A 25,298-nucleotide genomic window follows, 5' to 3' on the forward strand; every position below is an offset into this window, starting at 1 on the left:
AACAATATTAAGCTAGAAGAAACTTAAGAAAACAAAACCATGCTGGTACCAACTAGGGTATGTTAAGAATTAACCCAGTTGGAAGAACTGTGAAGAAGTCTGGACTACTCCAATAGTTGTAAGCAGACGTACTCCTGAGGTCTGAAGCAGGCACAAGCCGAGAGTGCTGGAGAGATGTGAGCTATATTTGGAGAGTGTTTCACACCGTTCCTCCCTAGATGTGATGCTGAAGAGGAAACTGTATGAACTTCGCTGTCGGAGCAGTGCTTCCGAGATTAGCAGAGGGGAGGGAGAAGTGGAACAAGCTAATACAATGTGAACCACGCTGATTGTGGTAGAAAATGTCATTGACATACTGGGAGCTGTCAAAAGACGGCCAAAAGATCTGAAAGAACAAAATTGGCGAACTCTCTGCCTTTGCCTCAAGCCCCGTATAATGACATTTTAACAGTTCAGCAAAAGAGAAAAACATATATATATATCCCATATGAATGGATAAATCAATAGATGGTTAAAATGGTTTGATCTTTTCTAGTTGTCTTGGAAATTCTGCTCATGTGGAAAGCAGGATAATATGCCATACAGATAAAATTCCCTTTTCATGGAGTCCGTGTGGCAGGGGAGTATTGTCAGGAGATGCTGGAGCAGACCTCATGACCACTTGCATGTATCATCATCACCCAAGCACCGTTATGTACAAAATGAAACTAAAATTGGTCAGGAATTTACAGTAGGTTAGGCATGGTGCTAGCCTGTCACATCATTATTTAGGTGGGCTGTATGGTTAGGTAGGTAGAGCCAGATGACAACCGGACTGTGCAGACACTAATCCCAGCTCTGCCTCATGAAAGCTTTGCTACCTGGGACAAGATAGCCACCCTCCCTGCTTCAGTTTCCATGTATATAAAATGAGAATAATAATAATAGGACCTATTTCGTGGAATTCTTTTGGGAATTAAATGGGTAAATGTACGTAAAGCATTTATACATGTAATAAGCGCTATAAAATCATTTGCTATTAAAGCAAAGTAATATGTGATGCTAGGATTATTCACACCTATTTTAATCAAAGCCTATAGTTTTTCTCTGTAATATAGTATTTCTACGTGCTAATACCTAATATCATAATGCTGTATAGATCACGTTAAACTGATGTCACCCTTGATTTCTAGGAATGTTGAACGCTAAGATAGATAAAATAACTGTTTTTCATTGCATAGGAGACATTGGTTTTAGAAAATGTTATTTATGAGGCTGATAACAATAGTCTGGAGATGCAGAAATAATTTCTAGAAATTGATGTCTGAATTTGAGGGTGGACTGAAAAGTGACGTTTTGGATGCGTGAATGAGACATTATAACAAACGAATACAAGAAAAAGAAAAGCTTTGGAAGGAAAATTTGGATTCAGTGTTGGGCATGTTGCATTTGAGATCACTGAGGTTGGACACATAAGATGTTGGCACCACTAAAATAGTCCTGATAGTTGAAACTATGAGGATGGATAGATGGGGCCAACACCAAAGGAGGTGTGAGGTGAGAATAGAGGGGGAGAAAGAGACAGCATTTTGGGGACTGGTAGTGCAAAGGAAGTTTTTGGTTAGAGGAAAGCCAAAAAAACTAAAATTATGGAAACCTACGAATGAGGAAATTTCAGTAAAGAGGTACATAACAATGCTAGTTGATGGTGCTAGGAGGTCAAGAGGCTGAGCCTGTTGGATTTGATGTGTAATGATGCACTTGGACTAGATGATATCAAAGTTCGCATCCAGTTAACATACTGGCTCTTAATTTGAGAGTTTTCTCTAGATTAACCCAAGGGCAAATAATAATTTTAGGTAAATGGGCCAATCAGATGAAATACTTTAATTTACAAAAGCATTACCAGAGGCCTATTCCTATTTATCTGTGGGTATAATTTTGGTACTGCCATTGCTAATCCTGGCATTTAAATCTCCAGAAAGAAATTTGTTAATGGTTGTGTTGTATAGAATATATAGAATTCAGAAGACTCTAAATTTAACTTAACCTTCTAAACAATAGGCGTGCAAGGTTGGAATTATAAAAATGAGAGCAAAGCATAGCCATCATATTAATGTTTGGATGCCAAATCTTGATGGGGATAAATAATGTCTGGGAACTGCAGTTGGAGTATAGAGGTAGAGGGGTGTGTGTGCACGCACGCATGTGTATGTGGTGTGTGTGTGCAGTGGGGGGGATCTAGGGGAGGGGGTAGAGAGAGATTACTATGATGGTGCTGGAAGTGCCCAAATTTCTATTTAGACCTTACTAGAATGAGTTCAACCTAGACATCCTTTCGAAACTTACAAAGGTACAACCTGATGCTGTAGAATCTTCATTAGTTGAATGGTCATTGTTTATGCCATTGCAGATACTGGCGTTTCAGCAACCATTACTACTTTTTTTTTTTTTTTTTTTGCAAAAAGAGGTTGACCATTTAGGTTCCTCTTCTATCTGCAACGATTTGGATTTTGGACATTGAATGAAACCATCAAAATGTTAGTGTTATACAGAGTATTTATTGAAGGCTTCAGAAGGGGGAAACAATGTTTTGCACAAGCTCGACTATATCATTTTTAATATATGGGGAGATCTAAAGGTGAAATCTAGTTATTGGAACCTTGCAATCTTTTAATTAACTCTCCTCTCTCTTAAAGAATGGAAAGATGTCATAGCTCTTCCCCTGCCTAGTTGCTACTCGTCTCTGACTGCCATTAGCTTTGTTGGAGATGATTCCAAACAGGTAGGAGACAAGGTTTCAGCCCTGAGAATGTTGCTGAGTGATGTAGCTGTTATAAGCAATTGGGAAGAAAGCTCTTGTGGTTCTGCCTGGGACCCATGTAATAAGAATGCGCAGATACTTAGTTGGATCTTGACCTCTGGCCTGAACTGCAGGAGTCTCTGTTCTCCTCTTTGCACTCTGATCAGCAGCCACCGAACATTCTCCTTTGGCTTCAGGGGTGAGCCAATTAAATTATGTGCTTGAACCAAAACACTTCACTTTGCCTCCTTTCCTCCTTTGCCCCCAGACCACATCACCTCTTGCTTCCATTTACAATCCCTGATTAGAACACACACTGTCCGTTGTTTCCCCATTGCAGTGTAACCTTGTTAAATTATGGGTTTATTCAGAGTTGAAGTGAAATACTACTTTTTCCCCCCTGCAGTCTTACTGCCTTCTCCTTTAATAAAAACTCAATGGATGTCCCTAGACCTTTGTGTTTGGAATTTTGTATAAATGGAATCATCTTAGTGCCTAAGGGAACAGAACGTGACATCTAAAACTTCCACACTAGTGTTTCTCAGATTTCCTGTAAATAGATCAACTTAATTTTATTCCACCTGTTTCATTAACCTTTTATATTGGCTGTTTTTGTAACTGCAACTCAAAAAATATATATTTAGAAGATTATACAACACTCTTTTTTTTTTTTTTTAAAGATTTTTTATTTTTTCCTTTTTCTCCCCAAAGCCCCCCCCCTCCCCCCGGTACATAGTTGTGTATTCTTCATTGTGGGTTCTTCTAGTTGTGGCATGTGGGACGCTGCCTCAGCATGGTCTGATGAGCAGTGCCATGTCCGCGCCCAGGATTCGAACTAACGAAACGCTGGGCCGCCTGCAGCGGAGCGCGCGAACTTAACCACTCGGCCACGGGGCCAGCCCCCGATTATACAACACTCTTAAAAATGAAATAAGAGAAAAATATTACAATTCACTGCAAGTGATATGGGTAGCTATTGTTTTGCAAAACTTTTGTTTTATTACATGCCCGTGTAGGTGTGTGAAAGGTCACAACGGATTTCAAAGCTTAGGTCTTAGGTGATATCCCAGTGATTCACCGTGGTTTTTTCTCTACTCTGTAAAAATGCCCACAGTGTCAAGGTTATGACCCTGTATAATCTCCCCGGTACCCAGTAGTTAGGGAGCAGGCTGATAGCTGCTGCCGACATGTTTGCTGATAGAAGCTCACACAGAAGGGCTTCTGGGCAAAGGAGAGTCTTCACAACTCGGAGGCTAGTCTTTCCTGAGCTAAAGCCAGCAGGATCTCCAACACTGTCCCTGGATTGTGCCGAGGCATTTATAGTTTTTATCGGAGGCAGAGGGCCTTGTGTTCACGTTGGAGAAGGGTCTCCAGCAGTTTTAGCTCTTGTGAACTAGCAAATGGGATCCAGAATCTAGAGCAATCTGCGTACAATTGGTGGAACCTGCACAGTGAAGGAGAAAGGCTCTGTACTTTAATCTCCAAACCATAGAGGAGGATGAGATAAAGATTATGCAATTGGGATCTTCATTTTGAAATCTCAGAAATGGAAGTGAGAATCAGGACAAGAAGGAAAAGCTGTGGACTGGAAGCCATGACCACCCTGGTCTCTCCAGGCTCTGGAAGCACTGTAGTATGCCAGAATCACTCTCTGAATTATCTATAGTTTTTTATTTTTACTTATTCAATTATTTATTTTTCTTAAGACAACTGCTTAGTAAACGATGTACAGTTCGTTCCATGGTATAAGATAAATTTTCTCAACCATGGCTTTACAAATGCAGAAGGTAAAAGGCCCTTCCTCGTGAATTATCAGCAGGCCTCCAAGCCATGGCAAGTTCTTCTGTTGTTGCAATCACTGTGCTGAGGTCCAGCTGAGCCTGGAAAACAGGACCGCTACAGAGTGGCTTGTGGATGGAGTTATTCTTGTGAACAATACCACTTATGTAGGAATTTCCTAACTGTGGGGCGAATGTGACACTGTCTACTTCTCTTTTAATATGAAAACAGCAAACCTCCGACTGCTCCCTGGTGTTGTCAGGGAAGTTAGAAGGGGGCTAAATGGCTGAGAACTTGCGCTGAAAGGCGACAGTGTTCATGGCCTTTGAGAAAGGAAAGGATCAGGGAGCAGTTATATCTAATATATGGGTTTTTGCTTTTCTTTCTTGTTTCTTACATTCTGTGTTTGTTGGCCACTGTAATTTTTTTTGGAAGGGTGAACTAAGCAGTGAAATCCTAATTAATGTTTTTTTCTACATGTTAACAGCATTGATATAGTGATGGTGGAGAAATGTTTTGAAGAAAAAGCTAAAATGTGGTTTTCCTAATACACCTTCTGTGGATATACTTGAAAGCTTATCATAAATATATCTAGTTCCCTAGCTTGCATCCTGGCGCGGTACCCTCAATTTGATGACTCCCAGGTTAGATATCGTTGAGGCTGGTAAATGTCAAAAAGGGAAAAGGTGCAATCAAATCATGTCCCTGTGTTGACTTTGCCCGGTATTGGGTCAGTTTGCAATGTGAAGGGTTGAACATCCCTGATGCGGTGACTTATCTAATAGTAGATATGCAGTATTTGTGATAGTCACTTTGGATGTGATGGCAGAAAAAATTACTCCTTTCCCTTAGTGGAAGGACTCTGGAATCTATTCCAGAATTCTGTCTCTAGTTAGAGATGACAATCTCTCACCCTGTTCTTCCAAGAGAGGGTTACATATTTAATTCTTTATGGAAATTACTGTTTTCCTTAGAAATGATTTTGAAAGAACTTTAAGATGTTCATAAATATATAAAGAGTAGAACATAATTAGCACACTATGGAGTTATGCAAATAGTATTTGGGAAAGAAGTAAAACCCAGATACCATTTGGGGACTCCTAGTCCCCTGAGGTCTACATTATATTGATTTGAATCTTCATTCTATGCCCTATAAAAGTTTAAATCCTTCTCGGAGATTTCTTGAGCTTTCCAGGGAGCATATATTTTCACGATTATCATGAGACCTTTGCTGTTGTCCCTGATTCACACCACATTGATCCACACCTAATCATCTTTTGGACACACACACACACCCACATGCACAAAAATACACACACACTCTCTGTCCCCCAACCCCAAACTAAGGCCCTACTAAAACACATACCACAGACACAAAATCACAACCTTATTTTAGTATACAGGATTTTACTGAAAATCTGAAGTCGCATCACATATTGTATAGTTCACTATTGCATTTTAGATATTCTTGTTCTTGAAAGTTTTTTTTTTTTTTTTTTAACTCAGTGATGTGGGTGAGTGATACATCCTGCTCTTTGCCATCGTGTTGAGTCACTCTCTGGTATAACCCTGTGATCAAACTGGCATCTCTGGTTCCTGATTTTTCCATCTGCTCCCCTGAAATAGATCTTGCCTCAGAAGTCAAAATAATCTTACTGGCCCTTCCACTTTCTCATGTGGTTTCTCAGCAGACTTCTTCGGAGCCCCCTCCCCTTCATTTTTGGTGTAAGAAACAAGGTCGGAGTAAAGTTTCCATGGTGGCTGTGTAAGAATTTGACCGTCACTCACCAGAAGTTTCTCTCCGTCCTTCTCCCATGCAGAAGCCAATTACATTTTTCCCTAGCTCCTTTCTCCTCCCTTTCTTCTTTCTTCTACAGCTGCCAGCTCCTGAACAATACCTTTCTCTCCTGGTTTGCTGCGGAGCAGTTTCCCCCCCTTCCCTGAAGCTCTGGAGGCAGCGGATGCTCTGCTCTTGAGTTCTTTCATCTCCTGCCCCAATCAAAGATACTCCCCATTTTAAGAATAATTCTAGTGCCAACTCTTTGGAAAGTAATATTTTTCCCCCTTTTATACCAGCAATAATGATAAGTGTGATCATAGCACAAAATCATATTAAAACTATAAATAATAAATCTTAGGATTAATTTTCAGTATAATTCTATAAGAAGGGCAAAAATGAGGGATGGAGACAGGGGGAAGGGGAGGAATCCCCAAAAGGCTACACTTCAGAAAAAAAAAAAACTTCTACTAGAGTTAGGTAGTTATAGAACAGATTTTTTAAGAAAGTACTGGAAGAACTTCATCCTTGTGATTGTTCAAAACAACTGGAAACATTTTTGACATGCGTTAGAGGCAGTCTGTGTTGGCTGAGGTTGAGTGGGTCAGAAGTCTAAAAACGTTTTGAGGTTTCTAACCTTGACTTTCAAGTCAGCCCAGTCCTTGTGAAATGAGGAAGGAAAACACAGATCAAACTGCTCTCTGTTGATAGAAGAGGCAGTATAGCAAAATGTTTAAGAAGAGCACCTTTGGAGAAAGACACACTTGAGTTTTATTATTGTGGTTGTTTTTATTATTGGGGCAGAAATAAGGAGAGTTGAGTTAGGGATGTGTCATAGAACCAGAAGCTCTCTTGGAAAAGACCCTGGAAATCCAGGATTCCAACTGCTTCTATCTTAAAAAGGAGCAAACTGAGACCCAGAAAGGTGAAATCGTTTCTCCAAGGTCACACCTCTAGTTAGAGGCAAAGCTAAGGTTAGGACCTGTGACTCCTGACTCCTGGTACATGGCAATGGCACCATGCCAGCCGGCAGGCTACACTTTGAGCATTGCAGGGGCCCGGCTGTACTTGTGTGCTGGAGATGGACCAGGGATGTCTGACCTGCTGTAGCATTAGGAGGCCTGGGCACTGATGAGGCCAGAGGCTTAAAGCTGGAAAGTTCTGAGGAGTGGCCGTGGTCTGAAGCTATTTCTTATCAGACAGGCTTTGTGCTGCCGCTGCTGATCACATTTCCAGCTGTGAGCAGCTGTGAAGTAACCCAAAGTGAATGCTGGTCTGGAAGGACCTAAAATCTCCGTCTTTGAAGGAAAAATGTGATCAAAGACAGGAAACTGGCTCCAGGTTTCTAGTGTCTTGTAGTTTTGAATGTATGCTGATGCTAATTGGAGTTATTTCTAGCTGGGTGACATTTATCTGTATGTGATTTTCTCCTGTCTGCGAGGGCTTTTCATGAGGGAGGTTTCTGAAAGAGACTGGTAAATTTGATCAAATCTGAAATTGGCTGACATCTCTCACTAGCTGAAAAGGTCTCTGAACTGCCCAAAACACCATTAAGGGAGTTAAAATGATGGATAATCTGAGAAAAATGTTTGCGTGGTGTATCAGGCAAAGGTCTAATATTTTTAATTTATAAAGAACTACCACAAAAACCAGTGAGAAATAATAAACATCTTAATAGAAAAATGTGCAACAAAATAAAAACAGGCAGTTTACTAAAGGGACTATAAATGGTCAAGAAAATGGGGGGAAAAGCGTATTCTAATTAGTAATCAAAGATATACAAGTTAAAACATCATTTTTCTATAAAATTGGCAAAGATTAAGAAAAAAGTACAATACCTAGTCTTGGCTAGAACTCAGGACACTAATTCCCTTTCGTGGAATTTAAGTTGCCATCACTGCTAAGGCCCAACATTATTTCATGTATTATTAAGAAAGAAAAAATGCCGTCAAGTAAACTGTGATACAATACTATCTTATTTAGACTTTTGTTAGTTATTGTATGGTATTCTTTATGCTTGTTGAGGTATAGATTTTAACCATGAATCATTCCTATGCGTACATAAGGAGAAAATGTAAACAAAATAAATTGTTCTAGTTGGTTACTTGCTAAAACTTTCACCATGAATGCGACACTTCTGAATCACTTTTCAACCTAGAGTGTCAACATCCGTGTTTTTTCACACTGTGGTATCTGTGCCACCCGGAGGTTTGAGGATGCAGCATTTCATAAAAGAGACCTCTGCTTATTCCGCTGGGATTTTTTCCCAAGCCATTGAAACCCATTCTGCAAATTCATTGTTGGCACTTTCTTAATCTTAAAGAAGGTATCAGAATGTTTTCAGACAGTAGTCAGCACTTATGTCCCTTCCTGAAAGGGTCTTTATGTGGTTTTCTGGCTGAGGTGTTACAAAATGACACAATGTTAACCGTGTCCCGACAGCTACCTGGCTGACAGTGATTATGTCATAGGTGATAAGGAGTATTCTGATTTCAAAAATATTAAAAGGGAAAACAATGAATCGATGAAATGTGGAATTTGCTATTGAAGAAACCTACACATTGCAGCATTCACATTTGACAATGTGTACCCGACAAAATCCTTTGTAACGTGTATACTTTTCACACAGAAAATAAATCTCTAGGGATTTACTCTTATGTAGTTATTGTGAATGGATAATTTTATAAAGATGCTTGTTGTTTTTAAAAGTAAAAGGTTTAAAATAGCCCAGATGTCCATAGAAGGAGAGTTGATGAAGCAACATAGGATACATTCTTTCAGCATGCAGCCATTATGCCAAACCGTTGTTCCAGAATGTCTGAACTCCAGTGAGAACTGCTTGTGCAGACGGGAAAAGGTGTATGGTGTTAAAAGCGTAAAGATCAAGTTATATGACAATGTGTATAGTAAATTACTGGTAACTTATTTTTCTTTGTTTTGGATTTTTTAAATTACTCTTATCATTAGAATGAAAGAACAATGATATTTTCTTTTTAATGTTTCCAAGCCATCAGTAGAAGGGATTTCAAGTTTATCGACATCGCATTTAGAGTAGGTTCCCACAGATTGTTCAGTAGATGTTGTGCTGAATAAAAGGACAGCTGAAAGAGCACCCAGAAGCACAGGGAGAGGCCATGCGGAGCAGTTCAGGGAATAGAATGCTAAGTGTTTATTTGTTTAAGAATCGTTGAGTACCTAATATATCCAAAGCACTGTGATAGTTGGTGTGAGTTAAACATTGTTTCACATTTTAACACAGTGCTTAAAGTTAAAGTAAGGGAGATGTATAAACAAAATGCTATGGCACTTCTGAGGGGGGAAAAATTCATTCGGGCTTGGGGCTCAGTAGAGACACTGCAGGAGGTGGCATCTGAGTTAGAACAAGATTGGGAAACTGTTAGAATGTGTTGAACAGTATGGACAGTAAGAGAAATCCACTTATACAAGCCATATGCTTTTTTATATATGCACTTTAAAACATGCATATATAAAAGTGACCATATCATAAATATACTGCCTGATGGATTTCCAAAAAGTGATCACACCCAGATTAAGAAACAAAACGCTAACTCCAGTAGCTCCCGCCATGCCCCCTGCCCATCACTGGTCCTCTCAGGGGTAACCTCTTCCCTACTTCAAATTCCATAGCTTAGTATTCCATAGTATTGCCTGTTTTCGAACTTTATATAAACAGAATCGTACAGAATGTACTCTTTTGTGTCTGGCATCTTTCACTCAATATTATGTTTGTGAGTTTTATCCCTGTTGTTTCTGGTAGATATAATTCCAAACTGTATTTTGGTGTAGACTTAATCTCCTAAAGGCATAAAAGTGTGTTAATCACATTTGTAATTTCAGTATCTACTATCATATTGCCTCAGAGTTGGCACTAAATAAAAGTTTGTGTAACATATGAGTGGATGGCTGAAAGAAATTCATTTTCTGAGCTGTAAAGCAAGCAAATGCATTCAACTGCTATCAGTACCCAGGATGTTCCTGGCCCTGAACTAGGCTCTGGCAATACTAAGATGTACACACAAGGTCCCTTGTTCTATGGGACTCACATTCTATTTGGGGAGAAGTAAAAGATTCCCAAACAACACAATTTGGAGATTATGGTCTGCTTTGATAAATAATGGTTTTATATTCCGCCTGCTGTCTCTGATAAAACCACATGAAGAGAGTCTAATTGCATCACATTTTCTAGTTGCTGAGGACACGACTGCATTTAAAGGAAGCCCAAAAGATTTTTAGACCTGGAAAGAGCATTAGAGAGCATTGAGTCCCGCATAAAGATCTTCTCACTTTGGTTATTGGCCTTTGTTAATCAAACAGAGGAATTTTGAAGTCATTTAGGGATAAAAGAAATACAACACTGATTCTTGAAGTTTCTTGGAATTTCAGCCAAGCGTTCAGAGTACTTTCTCCACTTGGCTAATCAGGACTGCAAGATCGCTTGTCTGTGTAAAGAAATATGCAGTCTTAGAAATCACCATGTTACTTTGCCCAGAATAAAAATAAAAGGATTATTTGATCACAGTAAATTCAAATGCCATCTCTTCTGAAGTGAACAAATATGACAAAGAAAACTTTAAAGTATCTTTAAATATGGAATCTTTATTTTTAAATTGATTACATGACTTTTTGCAGCTTAGAAAAATGAAAGCTGTAGAAACCGCCAGTTCATCCTTTCAAGCAGAAAATAATCTTAAAATGAGTATAATTCATTGTTTTAGACCCTAAAAATTAGCTTTCGTGTTACAAAAAAACAACAAAGTGTGAGTGTACACTACTCCTTGTGTTTACCCAAAAACCCGAAACAAACCCAGAAACAGAAGGACATTGAGCAAGAAGTAAAGGTGGCCGTTAACCCTCCCCTCCACCCTGCCCCACCACAGAGGGGACTGCTGTGAACTGTTGCGTGCATATCTGCACAGAACTTTTATTTTAATTACAAGGTATATCATATATGTATAACAGTGCATGTAACATATATGTAAAGTTAAAGAGTAATGATGGATAACAGCAAAGAAAACATATTCCAGGCGCCCAGTATGCTAACTTAACTCAGTATATGAGATTAACTAGTATAACAAGATTAGTCATGAATAGCACTTTCAGAAGCCCCTGGGTGCCCCTCCAGGATTGCGTAGCTCTCTCCGGCCCAGAGGCAGCCACTGTCCTGAAGTTCTTAAATTGTTCCTTTGCTTTGTTGTTTCATCCTTACACATCTTAAAAATAAACAGATACTTACACACTATATAAAAATGTGTGTATGTATCAACTTAATTTTTGTAAACTTTACATACAAATTTTGTACAACTTTATAAAATAGGCTAACTTTACATAAGTGGAATCATTTTCTATCTGATTTTTCCCTCAGAATTATGTTTTGGAGATTCATCCATTTTAAAGCATGTAGGATATTCCATTGCATCAGTATGCTGTGATTTATTTATCAATTTTATCAGTTCTTTTGTTGATGGACATTTGAGTTGTTTTGGCTTTTTTTTTTTTTTAAAAGATTGGCACCTGAGCTAGTAAGTGTTGCCACTCTTCTTTTGTTTTTTTTTCTGTTTTTTCTCCCTAAATCCCCCCAGTACATAGTTATATATATATTTTTAGTTGTAGGTCCTTCTAGTTGTGGCATGTGGGACGCTGCCTCAATGTGCCATGTCTGCGCCCAGGATCCGAACCGGCGATACCCTGGGCTGCCAAAGTGGAGCGCACGAACTTAACCATTCGGCCACGGGGCCGGCCCCATGGTTTTGTTTTTAATTAAGGCTTTTATTCCCTATGAGAGAAGGGTCTAGGTGAGAAGTGGATTTTGCCCCTTTCTGGGAGAGGCTATTCATCCCTTTCTCGGTGCCTGTACTGAGAAGGGAGCCCACTTGGGCCTCCTGCCCTGCGCCTGGCCTTCCTGGAGAGAACTCGGTGGAGGCTCATGGACAAGAACTTACTACTGAGTGCAAACCCTCTGTATTTGGGGCCCCTGGCTCTTCCCGACTGACACGTCAGCCCACACTTGGCGGCACTCTTTCCAGCTTTCTAAATCCTATGCAGAAACTCGTTTTCTGTTATTTGAGTTCTATGTACTTTTTATTGCATATGTTATATATAGGGAAAAATGTATCTAATGTTTTTCTGGATTTTCACAGATGTTTATCAATGGTTGCTCATTATTTCTTCTTGCACCTCAGACTTTTTAGTGTCATTTGCATCTTCCTAAAGTACATCCTTTTAAAGTTTCCTTGCTGAGAGTCTCTGGGCAATGTCTTTATTTCCTTCTGACAGATAGCTTTGTTGTTTCTTCCAGGGGCTGGCAAACTGTGGCCAAATCTGGTAGGAGACCTGTTTTTGCACAGCCCTGTGCTAAGCATGATTTTTATATTTTTAAAGTGTTGAAAAAAAACCCCAAAACAATAACAAAAAGAATATTTGACAGAGACTGGCCTGCAAAACCTAAAATATTTACTATTTGGCCCCTTACAGGAAGTTTGCTGATGTCTGGTCATATTCTATATTGATGCTACTTTCTCCTAGTATTTTAAAGATAATATTCTATTGTCTTTTAGCTTTCATTGTTGCTGTTGAGAGAGCAGCTCATAGTTACTGGTCATTACTTGGTAGAATTGTCTTTTCTCTCTGGCTGCTTTCAGTATCTTCCCTATGTATTGAGTGTTCTTCAGTTTCACTGTGAGATGTGTGGGCATGGATCTCATTATCTAGGAAATCCTTAATTACTATCTTAGAATGTTGCCTCTCCACGCATCTATCTATGTGCTTCTGATGCACCACATAGTGAATGTTGAGTATTTTTATTTTATCTTGCGTGTCTCTGAACCTCTTTTTATGTTTCTCCTCTCTGCATTCTGTGTGATATTTCAGCCCTGTCTCCTAGCTCACTAATTGTCTCTTTAGCTGTGTCTGTAATTGTCTACGGAAGCTGAGCATGGACCTTCAATTATATTTTTCATTGCTGCAAGTTTGCTTGTTGTTTTTGTTCCAATCTGTTTACTCAATTTTTATAGTCTCTTAATGTTTCATGTTTTCAATCTCCTCTTTCACTCTCTTTAAAATAATAAACTCGTTAATTTTATCGTCTGTTAATATCTGCAGGCCTTGCATATCTGCTTCTATACTTTGTTGTTTCCCAGTCTTGGTTGTGGAGGCTTATGTTTTCATGTGTTTAGTGAATTTGACTGTGAGTTTGTTTCTTCGAGCTTTGTCCGTGAGAATCTTTTGAGGCGTGTGTTTATAGAGTTCTCCTTCTGCGAGACTATGGATTTCCATCTACCAAAAGCCTCGATGTGCTAACCCAAGGCCACTTTAAAATAATTTGGAGGGTGAGGTGTGTTATGGGTCACCCAGGAGGGTGAATTCAGGTCCTACCTGTGTAAATGTGTGTTTAGGGTGAGGAATACCCAAGGGAGATTTTCTTTTTTCTTTTTCTATCACACTCAGATCCAAGGCCCAAACAGAAGACTCTCCTACAGGGGAGGGTTTGTGGTTTTTTCCCTAGTTCATCCGTTTCAGGGCTGCCCATCAGGGATCCCAGCTTTACCCAGGAATCGCCCTTTTTGTCCTCCCATCCTCCTGGACCCCAGACTTTGTCTTCTTTCCCCCATAGGTGTGGTTCATAAACTCTGGTGGCCACCAGGGTAGTAGAGGCCCTCAGGACGGTGAACCTTCAGTGCTAGTTTACCTGTGTCAATCATACCTTCTTGTTGTTTCTGGCCTTTTGCTCCAACTCATTTCTTTTACAAGAGGTGTTTTAAAATATTTCATCCAGTATTTTTAGGTGTATTATGCTAGAATTAGTTTCTTTACCCATGCAGTACAGGAATGGATAAACCAGATGTTTTTCTGTTTATCTATGTGCAATATGTATGCCTCTACTCTTCTCAAAAAGAAAAAAAGTTATTTGGCCCTTTAAAGATACAATACAGTATATTGGGAAGAAGATGGAATTTGAAATTAGAAGACCCTGCATTGCCGCTTCCTCACTTTATACCCTCCAGGGCCCAATTTTCTGGTCTGTAAAATGGAAATATGATCTCTGCTCAACCTGCCTCATGATGTATTATAAGAAAAAGAACAAGATAATGTGTCTCTTTGAATGTAATCATAAATCATCATGTACTCCATAAATGTATGGTGTTATTTTTAATAAATGATGCTAAGAATAAACATTTCTGATATCAATGGCCTAAAGAAAAAAGTGATGAATACAAATTTCCTTAAGATGTCACATTTATTTCCCTTTTCCTTAATGCCAACCAAAATAAAATATTAGATTTGTGAGCTTTTGCAATCACACTAGCCTGGAATTAAGTCAATATACTTGCTAAGATTGCAGTCAGGTCTGCTGGCCTTGAATATTTTGTGTGTATGTGTTTGTGTGTTGGCACAGATTAGCGGAATCCTTGGTGGTGATTCCTTTCTGGCATATCTGAATTCTTCTCTTGTTCTTGTCATTCCTTTTTATGTTAGTAGGTTGTTCCATACGATTTAGTGGGTCTGTCTTAAAGGGCATCTAAGAAATTGAATGTATTTGCTGCTGTGTAAGAGCATCACAGACATCTCGGGGTTGGAAGGGACCTGCATGTCATTTAGTTTATCTGGTTCCTACACCCGCCCCAGGCCAATACTTGAACCTCTTTCTGCTGGATCTGCCCAGTGGCTGTTTAATGAGGTTTAATTTCCTCCAGTGAAAGGAAACTAACATACTGTATTTGGAGACAGCAAAGTCTACTTAACTTTTGATTCTTTCTTTTACACTATTTAAATTTGTCTCCCTTTAATTTTCACCCACGGTTTCTTTCCAGTCCTGCCCTTGAACCTCCTAAATAAGGCTGGCTAAGCCACTCCCACATATTCAGACATTTGAAGACAAGTGTCTTGCCGTTTGATCTTTTTTCTAATCTGAAGGAAGCTCAAGTTCCTACAGTTCCTTATAAAACGTATTTTCAAGTTTTCTCAATTCCTGTCTTGTTTGAAATGTGTCGTGCATGGGTTGAGCTCTTTGAACACATTAGCTCATTTAATCCTCACATCCATCCTGATGGAGTGGGTTATTATGACTATTGCCTATTTTACATATAAGAAAACTGGGTCCTACAGAGGCCAGGGAAGTTGCCTGAGGCACATTCCTAGAAAGGAGTAGAGCTGGGATTCTAACCCTGGCCTTGCTAGCTCCAGAAGCCAGACCTCCTTTACCCTCACTGATATACCACTATTCCTTCTTGCAGTTTCTCCTTAAGGTTAGTGCCCCCCAAAATATCCTATTTCAGGTGTGGACTCACCTAAGTTGGATAGAATGGGGCTGTCGTTTCCTGTCATCTGGAAGGTTGCCTGAAAACAGGCAGCCAATAGGCCTCCCATGAGGGTATGGCTCTTTTTGGCATCTGTAGTTTTATTTAAAAATTTTAAATTAATAACTAATGTTTAGAAAAAATGGAGATGTCACATCAAAATGCGCATTTCCAGATTCTTTTGGGAAAAAATCAGAAAATCTGGTAACCCTGGGCCCTCATTCCTAAAAAGAAACCACCACTGAGAGCTGAGCAGTGGCTCTGTCCAAAGACAGGGCATGTGTTCACCAGTTCATTTTCTCTTCCTGACCGGCTTCCTTCACTTAAAGACTCTGTAGCCATCTGAGGTCATTAACCCAGTACCTAGGTATTATGTTTTTATGTGTGTAAGTTAAGGACACATTGGCTCTTTGGGCTGCCCCATCACAATTGTCTTGTGTTGGGGTAATAAGCCTCTAAAATTGCTTTCTAAGTGTGCCACTAAGACGTGCTTCCCTAGCCTATCCTTCTATGATTGGTTTTGTGCATCAATAAATGTAGAAGTAATTTTTTTCCATTTATCCCATTAAATTTCATTTCGTTAGATCAGCCCATTTTTTTCTGCTACTTAAAATTTGATGCCTTTTTATATCCTGATTCAGTTATCCATCATATTAGCTATTAATCTTTTAATGTTAGGTGTAGCTGCAAATAGAAGAGAGAAAATCCAAAGTAACACAGGCTTTAAACCAGGTAGAAGCTTCCGTCTCATGGAAATGAAATATAGATTTGTAATATCCAGGGTTATTCCAGCAGCTTCATGATCTTCAGGGAGCCAGGCTTCTCTTAAATATTGGAGCATCACCATCTTCCACGCATATTCTAGGGCTGCTCAGGCTGCTCTCTAGGACCACTCAGAAGTCACGTGTTAAGACTGTCATTTACGCTTAGGTCAGCATCAAGCTTCAAAGGAAGCTGGAACATGCTGACTTTATCCACAGTGACCATGTGCCCAGCTAAAGATCAAAGTCTATTGAAGGAAGATACTGGGGACAACTAGTGACCTTGTCTCCTAGCTTCTTGTCATCTATACATTTGATTGCAGTGGTGACCATGTGCCTACTTAAGTTACTGATGACAAACATTAAGGCAGGGCAGAGAAAAGAGCTCTATGACATGATGCTGTGGACTCACCTTCAGGTGTCCTGAGTAAAATGCCAAGTAGTAAGTCTCTCAAGATTAGAGAAAAACAGATTCTATCTATTTCTCATAGTGTAGGGGGCACTCTCAGTGGTCTTCTGTACCTTCATACATGATTACAAGATGCCTCCTCATTGTGCATTTGCGGGGACATCTACCCAATAGGCCTTGTGCTGGTAGGTCGGAAATATAGGGAGTTGTTAGAAAATTAGAAGGTTCTTTTTACTCTTTAGTCCCCAAAAGACTTTTCCCCAATCACTTTTGTTTTCTTGCCATAAACCATAAGTTTTCAGCCTGTCTTCTTTTCCTTTTAGAGCTGTTTCCACCCACTCTCTTACTCATATTCCCCTCTCCTCCATTGGCTGGGAATCCAGGCTCTCTCTTTGATGCTCTCTCAACAAGGCACCCAGGCCCTTAACTAAGTTTAAAGAATCTTACAGCCATGTCCCTGGCCTGTGCTTTCTCCTCTTTTAGATGCAGTGGTAGCTCTTATCCTCCTGGGACTGAGATAGAGCTTGCCAAATCTCCTGGTAGCAGAGCTCATTAACCATGCGCCCCTGCATCCAGCACTTCAGATTTCTTCTGCCTTGAGGGTTCCACCATGCAAACCAGGCAGCAAAATAAGTAGCAACTAGTTTTTCTTCCTTTATGTTTCTGAGGGCCCCCAGGCTGCAGAACCCCCCACTGGACAGGTGGCCTTCCTAGAGAAGAGTCTTTACAGAGGCTGGTCAGCGAGAGAGTGCGTCTGAGTGCTTCACAGGGACTCTGTAGGCAGCTATGTAAAATATCAGAAGCTGAGATCTGGTTTTCCTCTTCTATCTCAGAATTATAGAACATGTTGGAAGAGTTTTTTCCCTGGAAGTTGAAAAAATTGATTCTGGACGTATACTCACATTTTACTGGTGACCAGCATAAAAGCCTAGTCAGCGTGTATATATTGATATTCTCCCTCTCCCCTACCCTCTTATTTCCCACCCCTCTCTCCCTCCTCCTTCCCTTCGACCTGTGTGTGTGTATGTGTGTGTAAAAGAAAAGCAAAGTGTTTTTGCGCCTTATGTCTCTGAGGTGATATTATAGCAATTCTTGATTCCTCCAAAGCTGCCAGAATTCACAGGACACCAACATAAAACGAAAAAAGATGTAGTTGAATTTCCCATGTAATTGGTTTTCTTTATTTCATTTTTTAAATGCAGGTTCTCAAGCAAATTCTTCCTAAGGTTTTATCAGTAATTATAAAGCAAGAAAACCCATTAGTTTAAGTCATCAGAGCAATGTTCTAATATTAATTATACAAACAGTTCAGATTCTTTCAAGCCCAGTTTCTGCTTCGAATTGGCTTTAAACTTCCCTAAATTGTGTTCATTCTGATAAGCTGATTTTAGTCTGTTCCTCCCTTTTCCTGTGGTGGAAAGAGAAGCAGAAATCAGGAGGCTGGTTTGCTCAGATGAGTTTCAGCACACAGTGGGTATGGCAGTGGGACAGATAACAGGACTGGCTAAGATGCAATGAATGCCTACTGTGTGTCAGCTACTTTATGGACATTAAGTAACATATTTGACTCTTACAATCCACTGAAAAGTCGTTTTTGATATCCCAGTTTATAGATGAGTAAATGGAAGCTGAGAAAGATTAGTACCCAGCTAGTGAGTGGCAAAGCTCGTATGCACACCTGCTTCGTGTGCTTCAGAGCCCATGTCCTTCCAATAACCCACACTGCTCCCCTCTAGGAAGGGCGTTGCCCTCCTCTGCTGGGGTCCAACAGAGACAACTTTGCATACCAACCTGAGAAATTCAGAATTAATCCTGTACGCATCTACTTTTTCCTGTTGATAAAAAAATACCTGTGAGACAGTTGTCATAAAAGATATAACTGCTATCATTACAGAGATATTCTTATAGTCCAACGAGTAAGTGTTGGGTGAGGAGCATTTTCTCTAGTGAGAGTCACTGACCCACAATAAGAAATTAAGCAAGAGCTATATGGAAGAAAAAATAGTGCATTATGCTTTTCGGTTTTTAAAATATATAAAAGCTTGGCTGACTTTTAAATTAAGAGCAGGGACTATAAAACATCATTTATTAGTTACTGTACAACCAGTGTTTCAAAGCAAATGTGATTTCATAGTATTGCAAGTTAAAAGAGATGGGGGAAAAAGAGAAAGGGAGATAGGAAGAGGAAATTACATTTTTAAGGTAGAAATAGATAATTAGCCTCTTAGGATGAAAAAGGGAGTAGACAAATAGGAAGAGGGAAAGGTGGAGGTAACAAGGCACAGTAGAAAAAGTATGCAATGTAGAGAAAAGAGAAAGGAAAGGAAAAGTTTTCTAAAGTGCAAACTCCTTAGTCATGCCCCGTTCGGTTGGGCTGATGACAGTATTATTGTTAACAGGGAGGTGTCGCTTTTATTTCAAATACATAGTGTGGTAGTTTATTTCTGTTCTCCAGGATAGAGAACGGTGTCAGCTGTGCCACCTCGTATAGTTTTCTCCCTTCAATACCTGAAGGAGTTATTCTGTGTTTCAGTGGGACATCAAAAGGGATGCATTGACATTAAGTACTATAAACTGTACACATCTGACTTAGCCATTTATTTAAGTATATGCCTTTACTTACGAAACTGGAAAGTAGACCTAACTAAACGGGTATGTAAATATATTTGTGTGTAGTTCATCTATAGTACTAATTAAGTTAATGTCAGTACACTGCTTTTGTACACACACATACACACACCCCTACTAACTGAAAGCAAGCTGGCCTTAACAATAATAGTAATATTGAATAAAATAAGAATGGAGGCGAAAGCATTGGTAGCGATAAAGAGAAATACTACTTATTACTAACAGGAACAATCCACTGAGATATTATCATCATGAATTTCTGCTGTTACCCGCACTACAGATTCTAAATAAAGAAAACCTAGTAGCTCAGGATGAAACTCAGGAATCCACACTCAGAGTAGGAGGTTTTAGCATATGTTCGTTAGAAATAAGTAGATGAAGCAAAATAAATAATTTGAAGGATAGAGAAAATCTGCCACATTTTACTGAGTTTATATGTACAGAGAGCATGGACCTGGTGGAGAAAAGAATATGGAAGAATGGAAAGGAGCTAAGGACAAGTGATGAGACCCAGGTTGGCTAGAGTTTTGGAAGGAAAAAAAACGATTTTGTGACGAGTAGTTGTAATGAGTAATGGGCCTCTGGAGAGAACGAAGTCGTGTTAGTTTCCTAGGGTTGCCATAACAAATTACCGCAGCTAGATAGCTTAAAACAGCAGGAATTATTCTTTCTATTCTATTTATAAAAAATAAAATTATTCTGTTTATTCTTTCAAAGATATGGAAGCTAGAAATCTGAGGTCCAGGTGTCAGCAGGGACATGCTCCCTTTGAGGGGTCCAGGCAAGGATCCTTCCTTGCCCCTTCCAGCTTCCGGCAGCTCCAGGCATTCCTGGGCTGGGGCCGCATCACTCCAGTCTTTGCCTCGGTCTTCACCTGAACTTCTCCCCTATGTGTCTAAGTCCCACATATCTCTCTGCCTTTCCAAGGACGTTTGTCATCTCAATCTCCTTAATTACATCTGCAAAGACTCTTTGCCCAATTAAGGTCATATTCACAGGTTCCAGGGGTTAAGACTTGGGCATTTTTGTTTCAGGAGCCACGGTTCAATCCCCTACAAGGTCACAAGACGATTTTTAGAAAAATTTTTTGGTTATATAGTGTAATTAGCCAGCCCTGGTGGTCTAGTGGTTAAGATTCAGCACACTTACCACACCCGCCCAGGTTCATTTTCCGGTCAGGGAACCACACCTCTTGTCTGTTGGTTGTCAGACTGTGATGGCTGCATGTTGCTGTGGTGCTGAAAGCTATGCCATCAGTATTTCAAATACCAGCAGGGTCACCCGGGGTAGACAGGTTTCAGTGCAGTTTCCACATTAAGACAGACTAGGAAAAAGGACCTGGCCACCTACCTCTGAAAAAATTGGCCGTGAAAACCCTATGAACGGCAGCAGAGCATTGTCTGATATAGCACTGGAAGGTGAGAGGATGGCGCAGAAAACCAGACAGGGCTCTGCCCTGCTGTGCACAGGGTCGCTAGGAGTCGATTCTGACAGCACTAACAACAAATAGCATAGTTACCTCTCTGCTACCTCTCAGAATTCAGTAAAGATTTACATTTTTCAAAATTTTGGAATTATGCTTGTCATTGTTTTTCTTATTGTTTTGCTGTTTTTGTCATCACTGCTTTGTGTCAGGAATAAGAAGCCCCGTTTTTGTGCTTGTTACATTTTATAACATCAATGTTTCCTACCATATAATGGATTTCATGTCACTATGAACTGTACTTTATTCCTCTTTTATGTAAATCACTTTGCACTCGCCTGGCACTTAGTACTTCTTATGTCTTTGTTGAATGTTGAATGAATGCAGGATTGAATGCATGAGTGAATGAATGAATGAAAATCTGGAGGGTCATGAGAGAAAGGTTTCTCCCTCCTGCTAACTTTAGTGGGCATGCTGAGGGATGTTGTAAGAGGAGGGGAGGGTTAAAAGGTCCAGAGAGATTCTTGCCTGAACTGTTTCATCTACAAACCAAGTGGTTTGCAATAAGTGACCTCAAAGGACCCTTCTACCTCCAAGTCCTCTGGTTCTAGTTCATGTCCCTGGATTTATTGACCATTTCTAGCAGGTACTGGTCTGTTTTAGTTTTGTTGCCAATGTCTGTCTTGCAGAGAGCAGTCAAGATGGCAAATAGTGTTAGAAGCCAAACCTCTCTTAGGAAGCCTGAGTCATACCCCGACATGCCCACTGCGTGTCCCGTTTCTCCACTTAGCACAGGCTCCAGTCCAGGTATTCCCATTTATACTTCCGTCTTTCTCTGTACTTTGCAGATGTGTTAACCTATGCAGCTCTTCCCAAATAACTTCCATAAGTACTTTTTGTGTAAATCAAATTTACGTAATTAAAATTTAGATACAGTTGAATTTACTAAATAAAGAATATTTTAATAAAAAATAATGGGTCATTTCTTACTGTAAATATTTCTATTGGTAATTTAAATTTCTTGGTGACGTTGATGGTGTCTCCTTATGTTCTTAGTCATGTTAGGATAGGCATTTGTTCATGGCCTGGACAAAGCCTGCTTGGTGGGGGTGAGGTTTGGAGGAAGACATTAAAGAATTATCTGGATCAGGGAGTGTATTAGTCAGCTTGGGCTGCTGTAACAAAATATCATAGATCGGTGATTTAAATGACAGAAATTTATTTCTCAGAGTTCTGGAGGCTGGAAAATCCAAGATCAAATCTTGAATGTTTGGCCGTCTTTTGTTTCTATATTCTCTTTCCTTTCACAGAGCAATTCTGTTTTACACTTTAAACTATCCCCTTTGTATAGATGATGTGTAGATCTGAACTTATCTTTTCACTTAGATTTTAGCCCTTTATTCCAAGCTGCTTAAAGAGACTGTCCTCCTGGGTGCTCTACCATTGCATGAGATTTTTTGAGTCTAAAACAGACACTGTCTTTCTTCTCCCGCCTCCTGGTAACTGGCTGTCCTTTCTGTTTGTCCTGCTTGCCAGTGACACCTGGGAGAAGTGTGTGCCTCCTCTCACTCCTTTATCTTTCACACTCCATTACCATCAAACTTACTGACTCTCCCAACTAAATATATCTTCTCTCCTTCTCTTTCATTCTCTTATACTGAAATGGCATTAGACCAGGCCAAAGTTAGAATTTTTTAAAATAGTTTTCTTCTTACTAACTTATCCTCTCTAATGTCTTAAACTCTTAACTGCAAAACCTCTTTGCTTGAAAATCTCCTGTGACTTCCTGTTACACCTCTTAGTTTGGTCATATGTGAGTTCTGTTACTTACCTCACAACAAGTATTTGTTCCAGTTACTATTTCTGTGTAACCAACCACCTCAGAACTTAAGTGACATAAAACTACCATTTTTATGCTCAGGTTCTGTGGGTCAGGAGTTTGGACAGAGCACAGAGCGAATGGCATGGCTCTGATCCCCCATGTCTGGGCTCTCAGCTGAGAAGACGCAAAAGCTGGGGAGCACTTGATGGCTGAGGCAGTTTGGCACAGTCTTTATTCATGTGTCTGACAGTTGATGCTGACTCTCTGTGGAGACCTTCTCTGGGCTGTCAACCGGAGCACCTACATATGGCTTCTGCATGTAGTTCATCCACTTGGACTAGTTTGGAATTGCTCCCAGCATGGTGGCAGGCCCCAAGAGTGGAAATCACGAGAGCAAGGCATTTGTATACTCTAGCCTTGGAAGTTGCAGAATTCCTGTAATACTCTGTTAGTGGAGGGGGTCACAAAGATCTCTCCAGCTAGGTTCCAGGAGAAGGGCTGTAGATCCCACCTTTCAATGAGAGGAGTGTCAAGGTCACATTGTGAGAAGAACTTATGGGATGGGAGATCTTGCGATGGCATATTTATAAAATATGATCTACCACATTGTCCAACCCAAATTCTGCCAAAATTAATCTTTCTTTCACCCAGTCAGTCATTTCACCTCTCTGCCTCAGGCCTATTCCTGAGTCTACACTCTGGTTCATGCTACCTCTATACTAGAATTGTCCATGACCCTCTTTTCTGCCGGTTAAAAGCCTAAGCATTCTTTAGTACCAACTTAATCCACAGACTGCCAAGGCCAGACTTGGCGGGAAAAGCAAAAGTGCTTCTCTGTTATTTTTAAGGTCCATTTTGTTTCCATAATTGGAAAATTTAAGAGATTTTGTTATAGTTAGAGTAGACATTGGGCTTATTTTCAAAATGCTGTATCCCTGGTATTTAGCTCTGTGTTGAATTAATCTATTTGTTCTAACAGCAAGTTCCCTCTTTTAAAGGGTAAAACTCTATTTGGTTTTGTTTCTTGGAGACAAATTATAACCATTTCTTTGACATTCTTTCTTGATATTCTTTGTCTTTTGGATGTATTACTTGAGCAGATGTTTCAGAATCTATAGCCTTGCTACAAGCCCAGAGGAATGTTAATATTCTTTTAAGTTATTTAGGAGACAGTAAAAGTACTTCAGGTCATGCAAACAGTTATCTGCTAAGCTGAAGTCATTAAGTGGTAAACTTTCAGGAGTGCTGGGCTGTCATTTTTCGTCATATGTTTCTGATTCAGGCCTATAAATGAAATAAGTGCATTCTATTTAAATATGCATTCTACTTAAATGTGATTCAAATTAGGAGCAATCTAACCCATTCCCCATTATTATACTTTTTAAGAGTTAGAAATTAGGTATGTATGTGCAAAGTTTGGGATGGGGCACTTATAAAATCTTTTGAATTTCCACTACAATTCCAAAGAACATATTTTTAATCTTTGCTCAGTCTTCATTTATACATATTTTAGTAAAGCTTTAGTCAGTTGCCTTTGTGGCTTTCATAAATGCCTAGAAAGATATCGAGAGTCATGTGAGTGGTTTGTACTATGCAACTTTGTGCATATACATGTGAATTGTGTGTACATACTCTGTCACAGAGGAAGAGGGGACTCCACAACCAACTTTTTGCCTGTTCTCAGTGTTGCTATGCCTTTGGGCAAAAAAGAAGGAACAAATAGAGATGTGTAACAGGGCTCTCCTCCTGTGACATAGGTTTCCTCCTCATCAGGGTCCTCGCTGATCCCTTCATACACTTACATGTCTTTCATAATGCTATCTCAGTTCTGTTCAGCACCTCCTGTGACTTCCAGACAAGGCAGAGCCAAAATTCCTCACTAAGACCAACACCACCAACATGTAAATTAAACCTGTTAATAGTTGTAAGCTAAAGTGGAAAAGAAAGAGGAGGAGGGCAAGAAAGAAAGGGCCTAATTTGGGATCAATATTGTGGCCTTGAACACAAAGCATTTTCAGTGTCTCGTTGGATTTGTTTTTTGAGTATGGTTGATGTTTTTCGTGCTTATGGTAGAAAAAGTCAGTATCTAAGGATCTCATTTCCTAGTCATATAAATTCTAAAGAATTAGTTGTTTCTCTGTACTTCTTGGGTTGTTGAGAAGTCACCCTATGGCATGAAGGGGAATTTTGTAGGACTGTTATAGGATTCACCATCTTTCATGAACCTTTCTGATGATTCTTTAGGAGTATGCCTTTTACTGAAGCATGTCTTAAAAGTCAGAAAACATAGGGGCCAGCCTCAGCGGGCTAGTGGTTAAGTTCAGCACGGTCCACTTCAGCGGCCCGGGTTCCGTTCCTAGGTGTGTACCTACACTGCACGGTTAGTGGCCATGCTGTGCTGGCAGCCACAAGCTAAAAAGAGGAAGATTAGCACGGATGTTAGCTCAGGGTAAATCTTCCTCAGCAGAAAAAAAAAAGAAAACATAGGGTAAGCTTTTTCTTAGACTATATGACAGGTATCTGTAGGGGGTCTAAAAAGGTTTGGAAACACAAAGGAAATGTTGTATTACTGTGTTTTGTTTTGTTTTTTCAGATTGACTATT

General features: G+C 39.8%; 1 protein-coding gene across 4 annotated transcripts in view; it reads left to right on the forward strand.

The window, feature by feature from the left end:
* Window positions 1–25,298, forward strand: part of RNF150 (ring finger protein 150) — a 238,221-nt gene that overhangs the window by 21,102 nt on the left and 191,821 nt on the right. The gene's annotated exons all lie outside the window — the stretch shown is intronic.

The sequence above is a fragment of the Equus caballus genome, chromosome 2, assembly GCF_041296265.1.
Source record: "Equus caballus isolate H_3958 breed thoroughbred chromosome 2, TB-T2T, whole genome shotgun sequence".
NCBI classification, from domain to species: domain Eukaryota; kingdom Metazoa; phylum Chordata; class Mammalia; order Perissodactyla; family Equidae; genus Equus; species Equus caballus.